The sequence below is a fragment of the Dryobates pubescens genome, chromosome 34 (assembly GCF_014839835.1).
Source record: "Dryobates pubescens isolate bDryPub1 chromosome 34, bDryPub1.pri, whole genome shotgun sequence".
NCBI lineage: Eukaryota > Metazoa > Chordata > Aves > Piciformes > Picidae > Dryobates > Dryobates pubescens.
Genome location: NC_071645.1, coordinates 3,854,705 through 3,871,774, shown reverse-complemented (window position 1 = coordinate 3,871,774; position 17,070 = coordinate 3,854,705). Strand labels below are relative to the sequence as shown.

The window sequence follows — 17,070 nt, the reverse complement described above, 5'->3', positions numbered from 1 at the left end:
CCCATTTCAAATATTTGACGTGATTCCAAGGCATTCTTCAGATGGCTGGTGGGGAGCGCAGGAGAAGCCAGCCAGTGCGACTTGGCTGTAGTGAAAACCCAGCACAGTTCTGGGGCTCTGACCGCAGAAGATGTTGAGGAAGGGCTTGACAAGACCTGGTTTTGGGGGAAATCGAGGCACAGTCCAGCAGGAATGTGGGAGTGTCCTCAGCTGTGTGCTCCAGGTCTCCCTCTACTTGCAGGGTTCAGGTTTTCTTGTGATCTATGTGGAGCCATTCCCTACCTCTCTGGCTCCTCCACAGCACCAGGCAGGCCAAGGACCCATCTGTCTCTCAGCATTTCCAGCTTGGGTGGACTGTTTGACTCTGATTTGGGCTAGGAGCTGGACCTTTTGGAGAGAAGAGAAACAGCTGAGCCCTTTGTCCTTCTAGGATCCAAACATCTTGCACAGCAGGATGAGAGCTGCATATCCTTGTGGTGGCTGGAATCCTGGGCTGGGATTTCCACTGGGATGCTGTCTCTCCTGGGATGTCCTGGATGAAACTGCTGACTAAGGGAGAGCTGCCACTGCTCTTGCATCCTGTAGACCCTAAAATGTGGAGCTGAACATTGGGAAAGCACTTTGGGCTTTCTTTTCTCCCTCCCCATCATCACCATCTCTCACAGTCATCAAAATGTGGCTTTTTGACCCACATGAAAGTTATTTTACTCATAGGTGTTTGCTTGTGCTTGTGCAAAACCACTTCATACTGGTCAGTCTTCTGGGAGCTGCAAAGGGGTTGGTTTGTTGCTCTTTCTTTCTTTCTTTCTTTCTTTCTTTCTTTCTTTCTTTCTTTCTTTCTTTCTTTCTTTCTTTCTTTCTTTCCTTCTTTCTTTCTTTCCTTCTTTCTTTCTTTCCTTCTTTCTTTCTTTCCTTCTTTCTTTCTTTCCTTCTTTCTTTCCTTCTTTCCTTCTTTCTTTCCTTCTTTCTTTCCTTCTTCCTTTCCTCCTTTCCTCCTTTCTTCCTTTCTTTCTTCCTTTCTTCCTCTTTCTTTCTTTCTTCCTTTCTTCCTCTTTCTTTCTTTCTTCCTTTCTCTCTTTCTCTCTTTCTTTCTTTCTCTCTCTTTTGCCCTTTTTCTTTCTCTCTCTCTTTCTCTCTTTCTCCCTTTTTCTTTCTCTCTCTCTCTTTCTCTCTTTCTCTTTCTTCCTCTTTCTTTCTCTCTTTCTCCCTTTCTCTCTCTTTCTCCCTTTCTCTCCTTCTTTCTCCCTTTTTCTTTCTCTCTTTCTTTCCCTCTCTTTCTCTCTTTCATTCTTTTTCTTTCTTTCTCTTTCTTTCTTTCTCTTTCTCTCTTTCTCTTTCTTTCTCTCTCTTTCTTTCTCTTTCTCTCTTTCTTTCATTCTTTCTTTCCTTCCCTTTACCTTTTACTTTTGAGAAACTGTTTACTGAAACCTGAGCCACCAGAAGAAACAACTTGCAAAAGCTGAGTCCTCCTGGCTTTTTCCACTGGAAAAATTGAAAAAAGATGGAGTGGAACACGTGAAATTTGGGTCTTTGGGGATTTTTTTTCCCCCCTTTTTATGTTGGTGGGTTGTTTTTTTTACACATTATTGTTAGAAGCAGCTTGAGAAGGCAATGCCAAGTGCTTTCTCTTTTAAAACACTCAAGGCATGTTACCCAACCTCTCCATGAGGTCAGCACACACAATTCCAACTCATTTACAGCCAGGAACGGGGAAAAGAAACCTCCTTTATTCAACCCCCAGCATCAGCCGCAGGCAGCACGATGAGCCCAGCAGGTCAAACAGTAGCATTGTACCTCCCCATCCTGCCTCCTCACCTCCTGGTGTTCCCTGGGTCCAGCCTTTGGAAGGGCTGAGAGGACATTGAGGCTTGATGTGCGAGGGCTGTCCCTGGTTCTGGGAAGGCCGGTGCCGCGGCGGCGCTGGGAACGTTTGGCTTGCCAGCGCCAGCCGTGGGGTTTCGGAGCTGTCACGGTAGCCGCGGCCCGGCGGGCTGGTTAGTCACTGGGGCTGCTTCCCAGCCCTCTAAGCGGCTCCAGATTTGAAGCTGGCTTCTAAAGCTTGCGACTTGAAAGGCCCCGGCTGGGCGCCTGCTTTGCCTGGGAGCTGGATGACTCTTGTGCCTTCCTGCTTTCCGATGGCCGAGCCCCAAGCAGCCAGGGCCATATGGAGCCTATAGAGTGACCCCTGTGACGTCAGCAGGGTGAGGAGGGAAGGGGGCTTGGCAGGGAGCAGACCAACCTTCTGGTTGGTTGGTTTCTCCAGGCTCTGCTTGAGGGCTGCCTCTTCCTTGGCATCTCTAGGGGTTTGCTGGCAGCTAATCCAAGCACTCACTGCAGATTAGACTCATAAGATGGTTTTGGTGGGAGAAGACCTTTCAGATCATCGAGGTCAATCATTACATAACTCTGCTAAGGCTGGTGCTAAGCCATGTTCCTCAGCATCACACCTCCCCATCTTTTAAATGCCTCCAGGGATGGGAATTCAACTGGGGAGCTCATTCCAGTGTTTCAGAACCCTTTCCATGAAGAACTTTCTTCTAATATCCACCCTAAACTTCCCCTGGTGCCATTTCTTCTTGTCCTGTCACTCGTGCCTTGCAAGAAGGAGCCCCAACTGGTTCAAACCTCCTTTCAGGGAGTTGTTGAGAGCGAGGTCTCCCCTCAGTCTCCTCATCTCCATACTAAACACCCCAGTTCCTTCACCTGCTCCTGCTCTCCAGACCCCTCACCAGCTTTCTTGCCCTTCTCTGGATGTGCTCCCGCCCCTCAATGTCCTTCTTTGAGTAAGTGGCCCAAAACTGCACACCATGCTCAAGGTGTGACCTCACCAGTGCTGAGTACAGGGGAACCATCCCTGCCCTGGTCCTGCTGGCCACACCATTGCTGATCCAAGGCAGGACTTTGCTGACTTTCTTGGCCACCTGGATGCACTGCTGGCTCCTATTCAACTGGCTGTTGATCAACACCCACATGACCTAAAAAAGACCTAAAAATAGTTTAAAATCAATAACAATGAAGGGAAGAAGGGGGGTGGGTAAAGAGCCTGAGAGAGCAGCAAAGCTGGGAGGATGATTTGCCTTTAAAGAGCTGAGCGCCAGCATGTGTAACCGCGCTCCTTAATCCGGTGACTAACTCGGTGCGTTGCAAGGCAGCAGCGAAGCCCCTTGCCAAGCTGGGCTGCGTCCCGGGGAGGAAAGCTCCAGGAGTCATTGGGTCCCCTCCCTCCTTTCATCTTTCCCCTCTACACCCCTCCTCCCAGCCACCCCACCGCTCCCCATGGCAATTTATTTACTCATCTGGAGGGCACAGCCCCGGCGGTCTCTTGACTCAGCACTCCGGGGCCGACGGGAGCCGCGGGAGCAAATTCCAGGCAAGGAATAATCTCATGACTTGTCTCGGAAAAGATTGCTCCTAAAGATTCCCCTGACGGTCACGGAGCCTTCCCTGCCCGGCCCCTCCAGCACGGCCCTGACCAGGATCCCGATTTCCCAACCTCGGGAAGCTGGGGCAGGCAGCCAAGGGAGCCCCAGGGGGTTCATTTGGACCTTTTATTCCCCTTGGTAAAATGAGGGCTGGATTTGGAGCTGGTGCCTGGCACCCCCCTAGGGCGTAGGGCTGTGAGGGAGCTGGTTTGCCAAGGCAGGGAGATAGCTTGGGGCTGTGTTGAGTTTGGGGGCATTCCTTCTTTTTCTTCCCTTGCTTCCCAGGGAGGGGTTTAAACCCTTCCTTCATCCCCAGGAATTTGCATTCTTCCATCAGGGTTTTTCCTCAGGCACTGGCAGTACCCTCAGCAGCACCCTGGATGACTTGTGAGTGCCATTTGTGCTTTTTTGGCTCTTGGCTTCTTTTCATCCTACGTGTTTCTCTGGCCTTTTTCTTCCCACCTCCTCCCCACCCAGAGTCACTTCAGTCCCCATCCCCTTTTGAAGGCGCTTTGGGAGGTCTGGTCCTATGCCTAGTGCCTTCCCATTGGTGTTGGAGATGGGATGAGACCAGGCTGGCACTGGAGGATCTTTGCAAACCTGCAGCTTTTAGGGAGGAAAGTTGGCCCTGTGGGTGGGCAGAGCTGCTGAGCTGCCAGTTCCATTAGCTTCTGGGATCCACGCTCAGGAGCACACAGCTCCTGGGGGTGTAACTGCAGGGACAAAAGTCTCTGTGGGCATCCTGCCTTCCTGGAAGGGTTCTTGTCCACCTTGGTGGCTTTGCTGCCTTTTGAAATGGAGGTGTCTGAGGAGAGGAATCTCTCACTCCCCATATACTTAGGGTTTCACCCCAGCCCTAAAGCACCTCCCAGCAAGGGCAGCAGTGGGGTTTGCACCCCTAAGCCACCCATCCAGGGCCCTGCTGCAGCTTCTCCAAGCTTGTTACACTCGGTGGAGGATTCCCAGAGTTCCTGGCAAGGGCTCCCAGCTCCTGAGTCTCCAAATGACACCCCCTCCACCCCCATCCTCCATTTATGTCTCCTCCTAATAGCCTCTTGGCCTGAGCAGCCGAATTCAATCAGCCCTTTCACCATCTGCTCCCAGGCACTTCTGCCGGGGAAGGCTCGGGGCCAGGCAGGCTGTAATTCCTTAATAGCTTCCGGATGCTGTGCGGGGTGGATGCGAGGGCTGTGAGTGTCTCACCCTCTCTTCCCACCCCCCTCCAGCCTTCACTGAGGTTTCCAAGCTCAAGCTTCCTCTGGACAAATCCAAGCACCTCCAGCCGCTCCGATTTATCCCTGCCCGCCCTTCGCTCTCCCTTCTCTCCAGGCTGAGGCCAATAGGTGACATAATCCCTGTCCTGGACAGCCCTTGGCTCTGGGCTGGGGATGACTGAAGCTGATGGGGCAGCCTAATTCATCCTTGGCTGCCTTCCTCAGCTCACTCCCACCTTCTTCATCTTCCCAGGGCTTCGTTTGGCCCAATCTGTGTGCTCATCCCTTCTCCAGTGGGAAGGTTCCTAGAAGCTGGAGCTGGAAAAGAAGACCTTCCTGGGGCTCTTTGGGAAAACCCTTGCTCTTGTGAATGGGGATGCTTGAAAGGTGTGGCCCAGAAGGAGCAAAGCCCAGGAACTCTGGATGGAGGAGGTGTAATAAGGGCTCTTCAGCTGCCTGGAGTGCTTTGGAAAATCCTCTTGTTCTTTGCTTTCCTTTCCTTGTCTTCAGGAGAATCATTCCTGGGATGCTGTGGAATGAAATTGATTTGGCACTGGTGCTTTTGAAGCACTCTGACTGATGTGAGATGGAGAGTTTTGGTTCCCAGGTTCCTCCCAGGGCCCTTCCTGGTCTCCATCACTGGAAAAGCTGAGCACTTGGTCCACTCTCAGAGAAGAGGGAGGTGAAACAGTGTCCAGATGATAGGTAGCATGACTTTGTCCCTTGTCCTTCTGGCCCCAAGGAGGGGACAGTTACAAAGCTAACCCTCACTTGCCTTGCCTCAGTGATGCCTTCACTTGCATGGCTTTCATCCCAGACATGAGACTCTCTCTTGAAGGAGATGGATCTGGCTCAGGCAGCAGAGCAAAGAGAACAGATCCTTTCCTCTGAGCATCTATTACCTCTTGTGATAGTTGACTCTTTCTCTCTTCCTGTTAAACAACCACAGAATGGTTTGGGCTGGAAAAGACCTTTAAGACCATCAAGTCCAACCATTCTCTAACTCTACCTGAACTGTGGTGCTGGGAGGTGCAGCTGGTGTTGGGAAGACACTCGGGGCACGCAGCATCTCCTGAGCAACTTTGGCTTTGATTTCAGCTGCTGGAGGTTGTTGTGTGCATTTTGTCAGCTGCAGCAAGGGAGGAAGGATACCTTAAAGAGAGGGGGGTCAAGGTGCTTGTGAGGGCAGGTCCTCAGGGCAGCAAATCCAGCGATGCAAAGAGGTGAATCTGTATCTAGTGCAGGGGAATTGGAGCTGTGTGGATCGTTGCGCTGCCTGCCGTCTCTTGGCAGCTGCCAGCAGAGCTGACTGTTTGCTCCAAGGAATTATAAATAATTTTCTTGATTACAGTGATTGATTGTCTGTGCTCTGATATTATTTAGTCAGAGCAAACAGGGCTGAGATTTGCCAGCCGTGCTCTGACCTCCCAACCCTCTTCTGTTTGCGAAAAAGCCTCTGCAATTATTTGTTTGGTTTTGAATAAATAACCTAATCTCTCCTCTTCTCCTTTGCTGATTGCAAAGACCACTGGACAGCTTGGCCTGATAAGGGAGGGCAGGGCTGGAGTCCTCCTGTGTGGTGGCACCTCTTTGGGCAGAAAGGGATTTCAGGGGAATGGAAGCTCTTCTGTGTGAGGAAAGGCTGAGAGAGCTGCCTTTGGTCAGCCTTGAGAAGAGAAGGCTTAGGGCAGCCCTTATTACCATGGACCAGCACAAATAGTGTGGCTACCAGGAGGGTGGAGACTCCCTTTACTAGGAGTCCCATGGGAAAGAGAAAGGGTGATGGGACAAGCTGCTGCTGGGGAGGTTCCCATTGAACCTCAGAAGACAATTTTCCCCCCATGAGAACAGTTGGACATTGGAATCCTCTCCCAGGGGCAGCAGTGGATTCCCCTATGTTGGACAGATTTAAGGCTCATCTGGGCAGGGTGCTGGGCCAGCTTGTTTCAACTCCTCTGTTACCTGGAAAGGTTGGACCAGATGATCCTTGGGATCCCTTCCAACCTGGCATTCTGTGATTCTGTGCATGGAGTGGTGAAGTGGGGACCTGGTGGTCACTGGCTGAGCAGAGGGTAAAGCTTTTGGGCTTCTCCTCCTCTGCACATACTCTTTTCCTGCTCATGCTTCCTGGGCAGAGCCAAAACACTCCCTCACTGTATACAGAGAAACAGAAAGGTAATACCAAAGCCTGAACATTAGCAGAAGGGTTTTCTCTGAGTAAGGCAGCAGCAGCCATCCTCTGCAATCCGTGGGGGATGTGATGTGCTGCAACTTGCACCCTGCCGTTGAGGAATCGGCTGCGTAAGGGTTTCTTGTGCCTGCCCAGCTCTACGTCTGCCTGGCGCTGCCCTGGAGGGAAGGGTTGGCCAGGAAGGAGGTGGAGGTGGGACAGCAGCAGGAATCTGCAGCTGCAGAGATGTGGCAAGCTTCGCCCCCGTACCCTGCTGCCCTGCGGCGGCATCTGTGCCTGGGAGGTGACCCAGAGCTGCCAAGCCTCCCTTCCTCATCATCCAGACTCCCTTCTTGCCCTCAATTGAGCCTCCCTTCCTCATCATCCAGACTCCCTTCTTGCCCTCAATTGAGCCTCCCTTCCTCATCATCCAGACTCCCTTCTTGCCCTCAATTGAGCCTCCCTTCCTCATCATCCAGACTCCCTTCTTGCCCTCAATTGAGCCTCCCTTCCTCACCATCAGCTCAGCTCTGGTCTAGTTGAGAGGCATCCCTGCCCATGGCAGAGAGGTTGGATTAGATGATCTCTAAGGTCTCTTCCAGCCTAAGCCATTCTAGGATTCTATGATCCCTTCATCACTGCCTTCATGGTCTCTGCATCATGTGATAAGACAAGAGGGAATGGATTGAAGCTTGAGGAGGACAGATTTAGACTGGAGATTAGGGACAAATTCTTTCCAGTGAGGGTGGTGGGACCCTGGAACAGGCTACCCAGGGATGTCCCCTTCCTGGAGTTGTTGAAGGCCAGGCTGGATGGAGCCTTGAGCAACCTGGGCTGGTGGGAGGTGTCCCTGCCCATGGCAGGGGGGTTGGAACTAGATTAAGGTCCCTTCCAACCCAAACCATTCTATGAATCTGTGTGGAGATATCCTGGGCTTGAGGAATGCCATAGGAATGGCCATGGGCACCTTCCACTCATGACCAAGTGGCACTTATCATATGGACACCACCAGTGTGACTCCACAGCAGGTCCAGCCCTTCCAGTTTGAACAGTCTTCATTTGTGAATGAGGGAGCTGGGGAGTAGAGGAGAATGACTTTGATGTGGAGGGATATGTTTTGGGGGTTGAACATCATCCTGGCTTGAGGGCACTTCAGCCTGTGTCCTGCCATGTGGTACCCTCGTGGCTGGGTGTGATGTGGCATTGACTCAGCCTGGGGCCAAGGGCTAAGGCCAGGACACAGAGAGATCAGTTTCTGGAGGATTTGAGCTGAAAATCAAGTGAAGGTTGGGGAATTCCTTGGGACAGACAGATTGGAGGCATTTGGCTGAGTGTCTGCATGTCTAATCCCTTCCTGAGGCAAGGATAGTTGAGGGACCAGTGGGCAGAGACATCTGTGGAGTCCATCTGCATCAGAAGTGTGTCATATTGTGGTGCTGGGCAGCACACATAATTGATTTTTCATGCTGGGCATGGAGTCATTTCACGTGGCCGTGGAGACGAAACCATCCTGAGCTGTGAGGTCATGTGGAGCTGCCTGCAAATGTGTTGGCATGGAGGCTTCTTCAGGTGCATTTGAGCCAGCGTGGAGGGGTTGGGATCCCTTTGTGGGGTGATGAAAGCTCAGCATGAGTGAAGGTTCTTTGGCCCTTAGCCCTGCTGCAAAGGGGACAGCTCTGCCAAGAGATCTCAGCCTTCCCTGTTCACACTTCCCATCCTAACAGCATCTTCCTCACACAATGTTCTGTCGATTAACCTCAACCCAGACTTGCAAAATCTGGGCTCTCCCTTTGCTGGGGGATGATCACACATGGTTTGGCATCCCAGCCCTTCCTTGGAGTAAGCAGCTGGAGGCTTTGGAGCTGAGTCTCCATTGTGTGTCTGTCTGTATCCCTGGGTGATGATGGAGGGGGAGGTTAATATTGAATCATAGAATGGTTTGGGTTGGAAGGGACCTTAAAGATCATCAAGTTCCAACCTCCCTGCCATGGGTAAGGACATTTTCCACTAGACCAGGTTGCTCAAGGCCCCATCCAACCTGGCTTTGAACACTTCCAGGCTTGGAGCCTTCACAATGTCTCTGGGCAACCTGTTCTAGGGTCTCACCTCCCTGATGGGGAAGAACTGCTTCCTAATGTCCAATCTAAGTCTGGCTTTTTGCAGTTCAAAGCCATTTCCCCTTGTCTTGTCACTCCATACCTTCGTAAAAAGTCCCTCTCCAGCTCCCCTTTCAAATCCTGGAAGGCAAAAGTCATATCACTTCTTCATTGAAGATGGCAGAAATGGCATCATCAGCCAGAGATTTAAGGTGGGAACAGCAGAAGTCCAGTTTAGCGTGTGCCTGGGCAGCAGTGTGTGCTCTCTCAGATGGTGGGGCTGACCAGGACCACCGTTTCCTCCATGGAGCGCCAGACCTCAGCTGTGGCTTCACTTTGGGAGGGTTCAGGCTGTGGTCTTGTGGCAATGGAAACATCCAGGGTGGTGGAGGAGCCCAGCCTGAAGAGAGTGAGGAATTTCAAGAAGCTTCTGGTCCCAGGCAGGAGCCAGTGGAATACCTCAGGCAGCCTTCCAAGCAGCACAGCCTATCTGGCAGTTTGCTCGGTGGGGATCGCTGCCTTTGGGGGACCTCTTTTCTTCTCGTTGCTGAGGAGCAATTTGAGCTTTGCTGCTGGCACTTGGGATGTGAGGAGCTGGGTTTGAGCCTCTTCTTTGCAGAGGAGCATCTCCCAGAGCTGGAGAACTGATACAGGGCAGCTGACATGGGCAGGACCTGGCCTTGGTGTTTCCACTTGACCTCCTTTCACTCGGGGCCGGGTGTCCATTACAGGCTTTGCTGCGCCCACCCCACGCCCCCATTAGCAGCGTGTGCCTGAGCAGGGGGATTAGAGCTGTGGAGCACTGCGGTTCACAGGGATTAGAGCGAATTAGCACTGGGGGAAGCAGCCTCATGGGGCTGTGCGAGGCAAGGAAGTGTCCTCCCAGCCCTGCTGAGGAAGGACAAGGCTCAAACAGCCTGGAAGTGAGCTCCTAACTCAGTTTCAGAGGGGGACACCCTGGCTGTTTGACAGGCTGAGAGTTGGGACTGTTCAGCCTGGAAAAGAGAAGACTGCTGGGGGACTTCCAATGTTTGAAGGCTACAGGAGAGCCAGGGAGGGGCTGTTTAGAAGGGTTTGTAGTGACAGGACAAGAGGCTTGGACAATGGTTTGAAACTGGAGAAGGATAGATTCAGGTTGGACATTAGGAAGAAATTCTTTATTATGAGGGTGATGGAATGCTGGAACAGGTTGCCCAGGGAGGTGGGGAAGGCCCTGTCCCTGGAGGCATTCAAGGTCAGGTTTGATGTGGCTCCAAGCAGCCTGATCTAGTTGGGGTTGTCCCTGCTTACTGCAGGAGGGTTGGACAAGTTGACTTTTAAAGGTCCCTTCTAACCCAGTGCATTCTATGATTCTGTGAAACTGGGATGGTGAAGGGTGATGAGGGCTTGAGCACTGCAAGAAGATGCTTCAACTCCAGAGCAGGTTTGGGCAGGTGGCTGCAGCCTCCTGAGCTGTGACCTTAGCCTCCCCAGGGGTGTAATTAATTCCAGGCTCTGCCATCAGGCTGCAGGGTTCACCAAAGGCTTGGGAAGTTGGTAGCCAAGATGCTGTTAAATTTGAAGCCATTTGGAAGCCGATTCAGGAGTGTTTGCCTTGGTGGTGGTGGCTTGCATTGGGTTAACAGTGGTGGCCTCACAGCAGAGCTTAACCTCTGCTGCTGCTTGGTCTTGGTGGAAAAATCTTTTTGCTGACTGCTTTGCATAGTTTCTCTGAGAACTGTTAAACCATGGCCATGTTCCCCAACCTCAGAGGTGGCTGATGCTTGCTTGTATCCATCTGTGCTCCTTCCAGTAGCTGAAATGGGGGGGACAGAGCAAAGCTCCCCACCAAGGAGAGCCCTACTGCTGGTCCTGTCCTTGCTGCTGAGGCTGAAGCTGAGGCAATGTTCCCACCGTAGCAGCAAGCGTTGACTCAAGGCCTGTGGTTTTGCTTCACTTCAGCCCAGGGGTTTCTCTTGCACTTCTTTCCCCTCCTCTCCCCACAAAAGCCCCACAAACAAGCTGTGACCACCAAGCTGCTGTTCCCCTGCGAGCTCCTGGGACTGGAGGGGATGCTGCTTTCCCAGGATCTCCGTCCAACACCCACATCATAAAGCTGGGAGAGAGGGAATGGAAAGGAGCCTGAAGGAGGGCAGCAGGCTGGGAGAGCAAAGCCTGGGACTTTGATAGTGGGGGAAGCATCCTTTCACCTGCTGGTGCTGCTGCCTGCTTCCTCACCAGGAGACAAGCACTGCCTCACCTCTTGTGTCCAGTTTTCCTCGTGGGCACATCTCCCCTGAGTGCCTCCTTGCACTCAAGCAAAGCTGTCTCCATTTTACAGAGACCTGAGGCCGAGCAGAGCATCCCAACATCTCACCCTCACCTCAACCTTTCCCCTCCTTCCTTCCCTCCCTGTGATGCTCTAAGTGCCAGGAGTCCCAGCTTGGAAGAAATGCTTTTATCTGCATTTAGGGAAGAGAGTTTCCAGGCCCTCTGTTTAGGGGCAGAGCTCTGGCCCCCATGACACACCACATCTCCATAAGAAAGCTGCTGAATGCCGGAAGAAAGCCTGCTTTGTTGTGCTTTCTGCAGCGCTAAGCAGTGTGGGCTTTTGGTTTCCTCTCTTGTTTTTTTCTCTTGAAGCCCAGCTTTCATCTCAGAATATTTATTTTTCACTGCTTGAAGGAGAGAGAAGGGAAAAAAAAAAACCCACACCTACTTATTTCTTTTTCTTTTAAAGTACTCTATTTATTTTAAATTAAAATAGCAAATGTCTTGTGCTTTTTGTGAGGGAAGCAGAGCTGATCTCTGCTGAGATGCTGCATGAAGGGAAACCAAATCTCTCCTCTACCCTGCCCTCCACCTCTCTCTTCCTTGCCCATCCTCAGCAAGCCCTGTGCTCACCCTTCCTTGCTTCCCTCCACCCTTCCTTCCTTCCATCCTTGCTTCCCTCTGTTCCCTTTTCTCCAGCTTTCTATCCCACTTTCCCTTTCCCCCCCTCCCCCTAATTTTCTCTGCCCTTTTGGGCCAAGGAGCCCTAATTGGAACAGGCCGGCTCCTCTCCTGCTTCCTGCGTGGGAGTGAGAGGCAAGGCTTGTGAAAACAGTTCAAAAGTGCAGGCAAATTTTTGCCTAATCCTGCCTAAATAACAGGGGGCTCAGCCGGGGTTAGCTGCCCGGGTGTCCCTGCTCCAAAGCTGGGGGCACCTGGGAAAGGCAGAGCTGCCCCAGGGGGAATGGAGGTGCCTGGTGTTGGTGGTGGAAACCTGACCTGGGGAGGTGGTGCCTCCATAGCGCTTGGCTGGGGAGCGTGGGAAGGGTCTCGGCTCCTGGCTCCCCTCTTCCCAGCCTCCTCTTATCCTGAGAAAGGTTTCTCAGCGGCTGAACCCTGCTAGCTGGGGGCTGCTGGGAAATCTTCTGTCCTTCAGCTTCCCCCATCCCTGGCTCTACCCTGGGTTTGGTCCTCAGGAAGGCTGGGACAGAAGGGGATCAGCACAGTGGTGGGATGAGCTCAGGCAGTGTCGGACTTGGTGCGGGCTGGAGATGGGGAGTTTTGGGGCTTGGTGGTCACAGATTCACTGTGGGCACACAGAAAGAAGGCAGGAGAGCAGACTCTTGTCCTTTCTTGAGCCTCTGAGAAACTTCTGCTCCATCACAGGCATCCAGGGTGGGAGGATGTCCTGGACCATGGACACCTCACAGTGGGCATCACTGGTGGCTCAGAGAAGCATCTGAGCTAGCTCAAGGCTCAAGGACTGAGGTCTTTTGAGGGAGACAGGTACAAATTAGCATCTTAGAGAGGTGGTTTTCTGGGCTGTCTCCTAAAGGTCTGGTTTGAAACCAACAGACATCTCCCCATGCTATTTGGAAGCACCAAAGGGCATGAAACCTTCACAGTGTCAGCATACATTGGAGTTAGCCTCTGGTCCAGAAAGGGGAGGATGAGGAGGCTTTTACCTGAGACTACAGCACGTTGGGTTCCTGACCTTAGTGTCCATCCATCAGAGCCAGGGCAGGAAGAGGCCACTGGGTCATCTGGCTCCACTCTGGCCACATCCATTTACACACAGGCTGCTGGGTCAAATAACAGGGACCAGACAAGGACACACTGGGGCTTTTTGATGGGAAAGAAAGTGAGTGGCCGAAGGGAGCTTTAGAGAGGCACTGACCCTGAGTGGAAACTGGGGTGAAAAATGACTTTGCTGCTGCTCAGAGCAGGGTTGTTGGTTTTTCCCCCCTTTGCTGCCATCTCTTGTGCTTACGCAATCAGCTGTGGCTGCTCTGCCGTGCGAGCGCGGCCGCTCGCCTCGGAAGGTCAAAAGCCCCAAAGTTTGTAAATCGTCCTGCACAGAGACCAGAATGGTAGAAATAGTTTATAGAGCCTGGTGAGAGCAGAGTCAGGGTTTGGCTGGGTGATGAACTCGGTGATCTTGGCCTCTTTGCAGGCTGCTTTGCTCCCAGGCTTCACGTCTCTTGGTCCGGCACCTCGCACAAGTAGGGTGGTGAGTTTTGGGTAGATCCTCCTGATGTGGTGCTGGCTCCTGGCACTTGTTAGAGTTGTTATTATCCTCTTGGCTTTGTGGGGTCTCATCCAGGTTGCTGGAGGGAAAACAGAGTCTGGGTTTGAGAAGCCTTTGAGATCTTCAAGATCTTTGAGATCGAGATTAGGAAGAAATTCTTTCCAGTGAGGGTGGGGAGACACTGGGACAGCTTGCCCAGGGAGGCTGTGGATGCCCCCTCCTGGAGTTGTTCAAGGCCTGGTTGGATGAGGTCTTGAGCAACCTGGTCCAGTGGAAGGTGTCTCTGCCCATGGCAGGGGTTGGAAGTAGATGATCTTTAAGCTCCCTTCCAACCCAACCCAATCTATGAACCTATGGATGTCCAAGTGAGCCCCTAGATCCCTCCTTGCTTTGAAAAGCTGCAGCCAGATGATTAAATGTCACTCTCTGCCTCCCCACAAGGCAAATTCCTTTCTCTTTGCTCTACAGCTGCTGGAGATGCTGGTGACAACATTTTCCAGAGTGACTGCACCTCCTGTTACTATTTAAAAATCAAACCATAACACCCTGCCTGCTCTCCCAGGAGGAAAATCAAATGCAGCTCCCTCTCAGGGAGGAGGAGATGGCATCTGGGCAGCAAACGCCATGTGGGTTCTCAAAGACTGGTACAGGCTGCCCAGGGAGGAGGTTGAATCCCCATCCCTGGAGGTGTTTAAAAGAGGCAGAGGCTCAGGGGAGACCTTCTTGCTGTCTACAACTATCTGAAGGGAGGTTGTAGCCAGGTGGGGGTTGGTCTCTTCTCCCAGGCAAGCAGCACCAGAACAAGAGGACACAGCCTCAAGCTGCACCAGGGGAAGTTTAGGCTGGAGGTGAGGAGAAAGTTCTTCCCAGAGAGAGCTGTTAGCCATTGGAATGTGCTGCCCAGGGAGGTGGTGGAGTCCCCATCCCTGCAGGTGTTCAAGAGGGGACTGGACGTGGCACTTGGTGCCATGGTTTAGTCATGAGGTCTGTGGTGCCAGGTTGGACTTGGTGATCTTTGAGGTCTCTTCCAGCCTTGGTGATTCTGTGATTCTGAGGTTTTTGGGCTTCAGAGGTCCCTTCCAGCCCCTGCCATTCTGTGCTTCTGTGTGCAGGAGAAGCCTTGAAATGCACACTGTGGTGTTTAAACAGAGGCCTTCCTCTGGCTCTTCGCTTCCACATCTGGGAGCAGACTGTTTGCTTCTCCGACGACCTCTCCCTGGGAATTCACTTTTAAGTCATCCCTGTTTTGACATGCTGTTTGTGCAGAGCTCAGCATTCACCTTACTCAACCGAAACCTTATCCCCCCCTGCTACTGAACAATTGATTTGCTGGCTCTGTGCAAACCCAGCCCCACGGATCCTGCCGCACGAAGCAAGGCGGCTGCGAGAGGTACTCGAGCTGCAGAGCGAGAGAGCGAGCCAGGGTTTTGCACCCACCTCACCTTGCCCTGCTGCTGTCTGTGGCTTGCCCAAAGGAGGTCACCTCCACCCAGGTTTTCCTGAGTGGTTCAGTGTTAAAAGTGGGGCTCGAGATGTTTTCTTGCCCCACCTCTGACTCATCCTCCCGGCGCACCGGGGAGCAGTGCAGTGCTGCTGAACCAGGCGGCAGAGGGGAGCGGATTCCTGGGTGGTCTCTGCAACCACAGAGCACAGCAAGCAGAGTGCTCAAATGTAACATGAGGATGAAGGGAAAGGGGCACTGAACCACTTTCTCCTGGTGTTATCTCAGGGCAGCAGATGGAGAACAGAGATAGTGAGGCTGCCTGCTCCATTTTTTTTTCCTGCCCTCTCCAGCTAAATTCAGTAACTAATGAAGTGCAATTTCATAGAATCACAGAATCATTAAGGTTGCAAAAGAACTCTTAAGATCATCAAGTCCAACCATTAACCCAGCACTGCCAGGTCATCACTAAATCATGTCCCTCAGCACCGCTTCTCCGTGGTTTTCCAATCCCTCTAGGGATGGAGACTTCAGCACTGCCCTGGACAGCCTGTTCCAGGCCTTGACAACCCTTTTGGGGAGGAAATTGTTCCTCATGTCCAACCTAAACTCTCCCTGGTGCAAATTGAGGCTGTTTCCTCTTGTCCTATCACTTCTTCCTTGGGAGAAAAGGCCAACCTGAACCCTCCCTGCAGCCTCCTTTCATGTAGCTGTAGAGAGCAATGAGGTCCCCCCTCAGCTTTCTCTTCTCAACCCCATTTCCCTTAGCTGCTCCTCAACAGCCCTGTTCTCCAGACCATTTGCCAGCTTCATTGCCCTCCTCTGGACCCACCCCAACCTCTCAATGTCCTTCTTGGAGTGAGGGCCCCAAAACTGAACCCAGTACTGAAGGTGTGACCTCACCAGTGCTGAGTTCAGGGGGACAATGCCTGCTGGTCACACTATTGCTGATCTAAGGCAGGATGCTGAGGGAGGTGTAGCCCAAGCTTATGAGGCTGCTGAAGTTCACTCAAGGTGATTGTTGTGTGAGGCTTTCCTTCTCTGGAGGAAGGTTTTTCAGGAAGGCTTGGAAGAGCCAAAGCTTTATTCCGACGGAGCAGGGTTTGTTTCAGTGCTTGCTGTTGTTTATGGAACTTTTTGGCTACAAATTGCTGCCTCTTTCCAAATTAGACAGAAGTTTTAAAAAAGGAAAAAATAGCAAGGAAGAGCTTTGCTGCTCCTCAGCAGTTACTCCAAGGCTTGGCCCTGAGCTGTCCCATGGGGGTGGCTGAGCATTGTTCGGTGACTCACCCTGAGTGGCAGCGCTCCGTGCTCATGATGTCATTTGGGGCTAATGTGGGATTTTCCAGCTCTTTGTTTTCCCTCCTCTTCCAAAGGGTTTTCTGCTGCTCCTTCACCCTGCTCAGCTTTACTTTTTCCAGGATTGCCTGGGATTCTTTACCATTCATCTTTTCCTTTTGCCTTTCTTTGGACTGGGAGCCCAGAGGTGGAATGGGAATTCAGAGGTGCTTTCCTCCTTGCTTTCTTGCTCACTTTGGTGTGAGCACAAGCCCTCCAAGGACAGGCTGAGGGAGCTGGGGTTGTTTAGCCTGGAGAGGAGGAGGCTCAGGGGAGACCTTCTTGCTCTCTACAACTACCTGAAGGGAGGTTGTAGCCAGGTGGGGGTTGGTCTCTTCTCCCAGGCAACCAACACCAGAACAAGAGGACACAGCCTCAAGCTGCACCAGGGGAAGTTTAGGCTGGAGGTGAGGACAAAGTTCTTCCCAGAGAGAGCTGTTAGGCACTGGAATGTGCTGCCCAGGGAGGTGGTGGAGTCACTGTCTCTGGAGGTGTTCAAGAGGGGATTGGATGTGGCACTTGGTGCCACGGTTTAGTCATGAGGTCTGTGGTGACAGGTTGGACTTGATGATCTTTGAGGTCTCTTCCAAACTTGGTGATTCTCTGATTCTGTGAGTCACCATCTTCATTTTCACCTGGACCTTTTCTGCTACCTCCCAGGCTCCAGGTGCCACCTGAGGTGATGAAGCCCAGCAGTCTGTTGACTGGAAAGGTCTTTGATGTTTAGATTGGATATTAGGAGAAATTTCTTTATGGAAAGAGTGGTGAGGCCTTGCAACAGGCTGCCCAGGGAGGTGCTGGAGTCCCCATCCTTGGAGGTGTTTAAGAAACCTGTGGACATGGCACTTGGGGACATGGTTTAATGGCCATGGTGGTGTTGGCTTGCTGGTT

The 17,070-nt window shown here is 52.3% G+C and overlaps 1 protein-coding gene across 2 annotated transcripts in view; it reads left to right on the top strand.

The window, feature by feature from the left end:
* Positions 1-17,070, top strand: part of ETS1 (ETS proto-oncogene 1, transcription factor) — an 85,051-nt gene that overhangs the window by 38,123 nt on the left and 29,858 nt on the right. The window lies entirely within an intron of this gene.